General features: G+C 40.5%; 2 non-coding genes across 2 annotated transcripts; both read left to right on the forward strand.

Annotated features, from left to right (window-relative positions):
• Positions 1–536: 536 nt before the first annotated feature.
• LOC112700122 (small nucleolar RNA R71) lies at positions 537–642 on the forward strand. The gene has a single exon (XR_003153041.1). It is a non-coding gene; the product is annotated as a small nucleolar RNA R71 (small nucleolar RNA).
• An 8233-nt stretch (positions 643–8875) lies between these two features.
• On the forward strand, positions 8876–8983 carry LOC112700453 (small nucleolar RNA R71). Its single transcript, XR_003153361.1, has one exon. It is a non-coding gene; the product is annotated as a small nucleolar RNA R71 (small nucleolar RNA).
• Positions 8984–9201: the final 218 nt, after the last annotated feature.

A 9201-nucleotide genomic window follows, 5' to 3' on the forward strand; every position in this document is an offset into this window, starting at 1 on the left:
TCTTCAGAAATGATGGAAAAGGCTTGCTATTGCTAAACCTGTTTCTTCCACCATTATTATTGTTGAAACCTTGTTGAGGTCTCTGTTGATCCTTCCATGAGAAATTTGGATGATTTCTCCATGAAGGATTATAGGTGTTTCCATAGGATTCTCCCATGTAATTCACCTCTTCCATTGAAGGGTTCTCAGGATATAGGCTTCTTCCTCAGATGAAGCCTCCTTAGTACTGCTTGGTGCATTTTGCATTCTAGACAGACTTTGAGAATTATATTGACTTGTTGAATCAATATTTTTGTTCTGAGCCAATATGGCTTCAGAGTGTCAATCTCAAGAACTCTTTCTTCTGACTAGTCCATTGTTCACAGGATTTCTTTCAGAAGTGTACATGAATTGGTTATTTGCAACCATTTCAATCAGTTCTTGAGCCTCAGTAGGCGTCTTCTTCAGATGAAGAGAGCCTCCAGCAGAGCTATCCAAAGACATCTTGGACAGTTCAGAGAGACCATCATAGAAATTCCTATGATGCTCCATTCAGAAAGCATATCAGAGGACACTTTCTGATTAATTGTTTGTATCTTTCCCAAGCTTCATAGAGGGATTCTCCTTCCTTCTGTCTGAAGGTTGGACTTCCACTCTAAGCTTACTCAATTTTTGAGGTGGAAAAACTTTGCCAAGAAGCATTGACTAGCTTTTCCCAAGAGTCCAGGCTTTCTTTAGGTTGAGAGTCCAACCATGTTCTAGCTTGTCTCTTACAGCAAAAGGGAATAGCATTAGTCTGTAGACCTCAGGGTCAACCCCATTAGTCTTGACAGTGTCACAGATTTGCAAGAATTCAGCTAAAAACTGATGAGGATCTTCCAATGGAAGTCCATGGAACTTGCAATTCTGTTGCATTAGAGAAACTAATTGAGGCTTAAGCTCAAAGTTGTTTGCTCCAATGGCAGGGATAGAGATGCTTCTCCCATAGAAGTCAGGAGTAGGTGCAGTAAAGTCACCCAGCACCTTCCTTGCATTGTTGGCATTGTTGTTGTTTTCGGCTGCCATGTGTTCTTCTTCTTTGAAGAATTCGGTTAGGTGCTCTAAAGAGAGTTGTGCTTTTGCTTCTCTTAGCTTTCTCTTCAAGGTCCTTTCAGGTTCAGGATCAGCCTCAACAAGAATGCCTTTGTCTTTGCTCCTGCTCATAAGAAAGAGAAGAGAACAAGAAAATGTGGAATCCTCTATGTCACAGTATAGAGATTCCTTGAAGTGTCAGAGGAAAAGAAGAGTAGAAGACAGAAGTAGAAAATTCGAACTTATCAAAGGGGATGGAGTTCGAATTTTGCATTAAGGGATAGTGTTAGTCCATAAATAGAAGGATGTGAGAAGGAGGGAAGTGATTTTTGAAAATTAAGTAGAAAATTTGAAAACATTTTTTTTTTGAAAAACATTACTTAATTTTGGAAAATGAAAATGGAAAAGAACTCAAGTGATTTTTGAAAAAGATTTTGAAATTAGAAATCAAAAAGATTTGATTGAAAACTATTTTGAAAAAGATGTGGTTAAGAAGATATGATTGGTTTTAAAAAGATGTGATTGAGAAGATATGATTTGAAAAAACATTTTAAAAAGATTTGATTTTGAAAATTAAAAACTTGACTAACAAGAAAAGATATGATTCAAACATTAAACCTTTCTCAACAGAAAAGGCAACATACTTGAAATGTTGAATCAAATCATTAATTGGTAGTAAGTATCTTTAAAAATGGAAAGAAATTGGTTTTGAAAAAGATTTGATTGAAAATTTGATTTGAAAGAGATTTGATTTTGAAAAGATTTTGAAAACTTAGAAAAAAAAATTTGATTTGAAAACAAAATCTTCCCTTCTAGCCATCCTGGCGTTAAACGCCCAGAATGGTGCACATTCTGGCGTTTAACGCCCAAAATGCTACCCTTTTGGGCGTTAAACGCCCAACCAGGTACCCTGGCTGGCGTTTAAACGCCAGTCTGTCCTTCTTCACTGGGCGTTTTGAACGCCCAGCTTTTTCTGTGCAATTCCTCTGCTGTATGTTCTGAATCTTCAATTCTCTGTATTATTGACTTGAGAAGACACAAATTAAAAATATTTTTGGATTTTTAATAATAAGGAAAAATCAAAATGCAACAAGAATCAAATAACAATGCATGCAAGACACCAAACTTAGCAGTTTGTATACTACTGACACTAACAGGATGAAAATGCATATGAGACACACAAAACACTCAAGTCAATAGAATTCAAAGATCAGAGCACGAAAATTATCAAGAATTACTTGAGAATCCTTAATACACATGAATGAATGCATGCAATTGACACCAAACTTAAAATGAAACACTAGACTCAAACAAGAAACATACAATATTTTTGGATTTTATGACTTTTTTGAATTTTTTTGTGTTTTTCGAAAATTAAGTGGAAAAAGTATCAAAATTCTTAATGAGAATTCCAGGAATCAGTGCAATGCTAGTCTAAGACTCCGGTCCAGGAATTAGACATGGCTTCACAGCCAGCCAAGCTCTCAAAGAAAGCTTCGGTCCAAAACACTAGACATGGCCAAAGGCCAGCCAAGCCTTAGCAGATCACTACTCCAAAAGCAAGATTGATAAAGAATCAACAAGCTCTTGTGGTGATAAGTTGAAACCTCGGTCCAATGAGATTAGACATGGCTTCTCAGCCAGCCAGATTTCAACAAATCATCATGAAACTCTAGAATTCATCTTCAAGAATTTCGAAAAAAAATAAATACCTAATCTAAGCAACAAGATGAACCGTCAGTTGTCCAAACTTGAACAATCCCTGGCAATAACGCCAAAAACTTGGTGTTGTTGCCGGATCTTGGCACTGATGTTACCAAAAGCTTGCTCAAAACTTGAACAATCCCCGGCAACGGCGCCAAAAACTTGGTGCGTGAAATTGTGAACAATACTTTTTCACAACTCTCATAATCCCCGGTCATGAACCCCAAAAACCTGGTGTTCAATACCATGGCATTACACAACTTCGCACAACTAACCAGCAAGTGCACTGGGTCATCCAAGTAATAAACCTTACGCGAGTAAGGGTCGATCCCACGGAGATTGTTAGTATTGAAGCAAGCTATGGTCATCTTGTAAATCTTAGTCAGGCAAACTCAGATGGTAATGGTGATGAACGAAAATAACAAAAAGGTAAAGATAGAGATACTTATGTAATTCATTGGTAGGAACTTCAGATAAGCGCATGAAGATGCCTTCCCTTCCGTCTCTCTGCTTTCCTACTGTCTTCATCCAATCCTTCTTATTCCTTTTCATGGCAAGCTTGTGTAGGGTTTCACCATTGTCAGTGGCTACCTCCCATCCTCTCAGTGAAAACGATTGCATATGCTCTGTCACAGCACGTGGAATTCATCTGTCGGTTCTCAATCAGGCCGGAATAGAATCCAGTGATTCTTTTGCGTCTGTCACTAACGCCCCGCCTTCAGGAGTTTGAAGCACGTCACAGTCATTCAATCATTGAATCCTACTCAGAATACCACAGACAAGGTTAGACCTTCCGGATTCTCTTGAATGCCGCCATTAGTTCTTGCCTATACCACGAAGACTTTGATCTCACGGAATGGTTGGCTCGTTTGTCAGACGAGCACTCAGTTGTCAGGCGATCAACCATGCATCGTGCAATCAGTAATCCAAGAGATATTCACTAAAGCCTTGATTGCTTGTAGAACAAAAGTGGTTGTCAGTCACCTTGTTCATGGGTGAGAATGATGATGAGTGTCACGGATCATCACATTCATCAAGTTGAAGAACAAGTGATATCTTAGAACAAGAACAAGCGGAATTGAATGGAAGAACAATAGTAATTGCATTAATACTCGAGGTACAGCAGAGCTCCACACCTTAATCTATGGTGTGTAGAAACTCCACCGTTGAAAATACATAAGCATAAGGTCTAGGCATGGCCGAATGGCCAGCCTCCCAATGATCTAAGATAGCATCAAAACAAGGATAACTACCCCGATATATCAATACAATAGTAAAAGGTCCTACTTATAGAAAACTAGTAGCCTAGGGTGTACAGAGATGAGTAAAAGACATAAAAATCCACTTCCGGGCCCACTTGGTGTGTGCTTGGGCTGAGCAATGAAGCATTTTCGTGTAGAGACTCTTCTTGGAGTTAAACGCCAGCTTTTATGCCAATTTGGGCGTTTAACTCCCATTTGGGTGCCAGTTCCGGCGTTTAACGCTGGAATTTCTGAGGGTGACTTTGAACGCCGGTTTGGGTCATCAAATCTTGGGCAAAGTATGGACTATCATATATTGCTGGAAAGCCCAGGATGTCTACCTTCCAACGCCGTTGAGAGCGCCTCAATTGGGCTTCTGTAGCTCCAGAAAATCCACTTCGAGTGCAGGGAGGTCAGAATCCAACAGCATCTGCAGTCCTTTTTAGCCTCTGAATCAGATTTTTGCTCAGGTCCCTCAATTTCAGCCAGAAAATACCTGAAATCACAGAAAAACACACAAACTCATAGTAAAGTCCAGAAAAGTGAATTTTAACTAAAAACTAATAAAAATATACTAAAAACTAACTATATCATACCAAAAACATACTAAAAACAATGCCAAAAAGCATACAAATTATCCGCTCATCACAACACCAAACTTAAATTGTTGCTTGTCCTCAAGCAACTGAAAATCAAATAAGATAAAAAGAAGAGAATATGCAATGAATTCCAAAAACATCTATGAAGATCAGTATTAATTAGATGAGCGGGGCTTTTAGCTTTTTCCCTCTGAACAGTTTTGGCATCTCACTCTATCCTTTGAAACTCAGAATGATTGGCTTCTTTAGGAACTTAGAATCCAGATAGTGTTAATGATTCTCCTAGTAAAGTATGATGATTCTTGAACAAAGCTACTTATTGAGTCTTGGCTGTGGCCCAAAGCACTCTGTCTTCCAGTATTACCACCGGATACATACATGCCACAGACACATAATTGGGTGAACCTTTTCAGATTGTGACTCAGCTTTGCTAAAGTCCCCAATTAGAGGTGTCCAGGGTTCTTAAGCACACTCTTATTTGCCTTGGATCACAACTCTTATTTCTCTATATATTTTTTTTCTTTTTCTCTTTTTTTTCGATTTTTTTTTTTTTGAATAGAAATGCTTTTTCTTGCTTCAAGAATCATTTTTATGATTTTTCAGATCCTCAGTAACATGTCTCCTTTTTCATCATTCTTTCAAGAGCCAACATTCATGAACCACAAATTCAAAAGACATATGCACTGTTTAAGCATACATTCAGAGAACAAAAGTATTGCCACCACATCAAAATAATTAAACTGTTATAAAATTCAAAATTCATGCAATTCTTTCTTTTATCAATCAAGCACATTTTTATTTAAGAAAGGTGATGGATTCATAGGACATTCATAACTTTAAAGCATAGACACTAAGACACTAATGATCACAAGACACAAACATGGATACACATAAGCATAAAAATTCGAAAAACAGAAGAATAAAGAACAAGGAAATCAAAGAACGGGTCCACCTTAGTGATGGCGGCTCTTTCTTGCTCTTGAAGATCCTATGGAGTGCTTGAGCTCCTCAATGTCTTTTCCTTGTCTTTGTTGCTCCTCTCTCATGATTCTTTGATCTTCTCTAATTTCATGGAGGATGATGGAGTGTTCTTGATGCTCCACCCTTAGTTGTCCCATGTTGGAACTCAATTCTCCGAGGGAGGTGTTTAGTTGCTCCCAATAGTTTTGTGGAGGAAAGTGCATCCCTTGAGGTATCTCAGGGATCTCATGATGAGTGGGGTCTCTTGTGTGCTCCATCCTCTTCTTAGTGATGGGCTTGGTCCAACCTTTGATCAAAGTTGACCCTTCTAGTGTAAGGATGTTCATCTCCTTGCATCATAGGCAAGTTGAACGCCACCCTCACACTTTCCGGACTAAAATCCAAGTATTTCCCCCGAACCATAGTAAGATAATTCTTTGGATTCGGGTTCACACTTTGGTCATGGTTCTTGGTGATCCATGCATTGGCATAGAACTCTTGAACCATCAAGATTCCGACTTGTTGAATGGGGTTGGTAAGGACTTCCCAACCTCTTCTTCGGATCTCATGTCGGATCTCCAGATATTCACCCTTTTTGAGTGAAAAAGGGACCTCGGGGATCACCTTCTTCAAGGCCACAACTTCATAGAAATGGTCTTGATGCACCCTTGAGATGAATCTCTTCATCTCCCATGACTCGGAGGTGGAAGCTTTTGCATTCCCTTTCCTCTTTCTAGAGGTTTCTCCGGCCTTGGATGCCATAAATGGTTATGGAAAAACAAAAAGCAATGCTTTTACCACACCAAACTTAAAATGTTTGCTCGTCCTCGAGCAAAAGAAGAAAGAAGAGAGTAGAAGAAGAAGAAATGGAGGAGATGGCGAGGGCTTTGTGTTCGGCCAAAAGGGAGAAGAAGTAGTGTTTAAGGTGTGTGAAAATGAAGGAGTGAAGGAGGGTTTATATAGGAGAGGGGGAGAGAGATGTTCGGCCATTTGAGGGTGGGTTTGGGTGGGAAAGTGGTTTGAATTTGAATGGTGAGGTAGGTGGGGTTTTATGAAGGATGGATATGAGTGGTGAAGAGAATGATGGGATTTGATAGGTGAGGGGTTTTTGGGGAAGAGGTGTTGAGGTGATTGGTGAAGAAGAGAGAGAGTGGTAGGGTAGGTGGGGATCCTGTGGGGTCCACAGATCCTGAGGTGTCAAGGAAAAGTCATCCCTGCACCAAATGGCAAGCAAAATCATGTTTTGTGCCATTTCTAGTGTTAAACGCCGGGCTGGTGCCCATTTCTGGCGTTTAACGCCAGCATCTTGCCCCTTTCTGGCGTTTAACGCCAGTCTGGTGCCCCTTTCTGGCGTTAAACGCCCAGAATGGTGCCAGACTGGGCGTTAAACGCCCACCAGCTAACCTCACTGGCGTTTAAACGCCAGTGGGTGCGTCCTCCAGGGTGTGCTGTTTTTCTTCCTGTTTTTCATTCTGTTTTTGCTTTTTTCATGGATTTTGTGACTTCTTATGATCATCAACCTACAAAAGACATAAAATAACAAAAGAAATTAGTTAATTATAAAACATTGGGTTGCCTCCCAACAAGCGCTTCTTTATTGTCATTAGCTTGACAGAGGACTCTCATGGAGCCTCACAGATACTCAGAACCGTGTTGGAACCTCCCAACACCAAACTTAGAGTTTGAATGTGGGGGTTCAACACCAAACTTAGAGTTTGGTTGTGGCCTCCCAACACCAAACTTAGAGTTTGACTGTGGGGGCTCTGTTTGGCTCTGTTTTGAGAGAAGCTCTTCATGCTTCCTCTCCATGATGACAGAGGGATATCCTTGGGCCTTAAACACCAAGGATTCTTCATTCACTTGAATGATCAACTCTCCTCTATCAACATCAATCACAGCCTTTGCTGTGGCTAGGAAGGGTCTGCCAAGGATGATGGATTCATCCATGCACTTCCCAGTCTCTAGGACTATGAAATCAGTAGGGATGTAATGGTCTTCAACTTTGACCAGAACATCCTCTACAAGTCCATAGGCTTGTTTTCTTGAGTTGTCTGCCATCTCTAGTGAGATTTTTGCAGCTTGCACCTCAAAGATCCCTAATTTCTCCATTACAGAGAGGGGCATGAGGTTTACACTTGACCCTAAGTCACACAAGGCCTTCTTGAAGGTCATGGTGCCTATGGTACAAGGTATAGAAAACTTCCCAGGATCTTGCCTCTTTTGAGGCAGTTTCTGCCTAGACAAGTCATCCAGTTCTTTGGTGAGCAAAGGGGGTTCATCCTCCCAAGGCTCATTTCCAAATAACTTGTCATTTAGCTTCATGATTGCTCCAAGGTATTTAGCAACTTGCTCTTCAGTGACATACTCATCCTCTTCAGAGGAAGAATACTCATCAGAGCTCATGAATGGCAGAAGTAAGTTCAATGGAATCTCTATGGTCTCAGTTTGAGCCTCAGATTCCCATGGTTCCTCATTGGGGAACTCATTGGAGGCCAGTGGACGTCCAGTGAGGTCTTCCTCAGTGGCGTTCACTGCTTCTTCTTCCTCCCAGAATTCGGCCATGTTGATGGCCTTGCACTCTCCTTTTGGATTTTCTTCTGTATTGCTTGGGAGAGTACTAGGAGGGAGTTCAGTAATTTTCTTTCTCAGCTGACCCACTTGTCCTTCCAAATTCCTAATGGAGGACCTCGTTTCAGTCATGAAACTTTGAGTGGTTTTGATCAGATCAGAGACCATGGTTGCTAAGTCAGAGGTGTTCTGCTTAGAACTCTCTGTCTGTTGCTGAGAAGATGATGGAAAAGGCTTGCTATTGCTAAACCTGTTTCTTCCACCATTATTGTTATTGAAACCTTGTTGAGGTCTCTGTTGATCCTTCCATGAAAGATTTGGATGATTCCTCCATGAAGGATTATAGGTGTTTCCATAGGGTTCTCCCATGTAATTCACCTCTTCTATTGAAGGGTTCTCAGGATCATAAGCTTCTTCCTCAGATGAAGCTTCCTTAGTACTGCTTGGTGCATTTTGCATTCCAGACAGACTTTGAGAAATCATATTGACTTGTTGAGTCAATATTTTGTTCTGAGCCAATATGGCATTCAGAGTGTCAATCTCAAGAACTCCTTTCTTCTGACTAGTCCCATTGTTCACAGGATTTCTTTCAGAAGTGTACATGAATTGGTTATTTGCAACCATTTCAATCAGTTCTTGAGCCTCAGTAGGCATCTTCTTCAGATGAAGAGATCCTCCAGCAGAGCTATCCAAAGACATCTTGGACAGTTCAGAGAGACCATCATAGAAAATACCTATGATGCTCCATTCAGAAAGCATATCAGTGGGACACTTTCTGATTAATTGTTTGTATCTTTCCCAAGCTTCATAGAGGGATTCTCCTTCCTTCTGTCTGAAGGTTTGGACTTCCACTCTAAGCTTACTCAATTTTTGAGGTGGAAAGAACTTTGCCAAGAAGGCATTGACTAGCTTTTCCCAAGAGTCCAGGCTTTCTTTAGGTTGAGAGTCCAACCATGTTCTAGCTCTGTCTCTTATAGCAAAAGGGAATAGCATTAGTCTGTAGACCTCAGGGTCAACCCCATTAGTCTTAACAGTGTCACAGATTTGCAAGAACTCAGCTAAAAACTGATGAGGATCTT

The sequence above is a fragment of the Arachis hypogaea genome, chromosome 6 (genome assembly GCF_003086295.3).
Source record: "Arachis hypogaea cultivar Tifrunner chromosome 6, arahy.Tifrunner.gnm2.J5K5, whole genome shotgun sequence".
Lineage (NCBI taxonomy): Eukaryota > Viridiplantae > Streptophyta > Magnoliopsida > Fabales > Fabaceae > Arachis > Arachis hypogaea.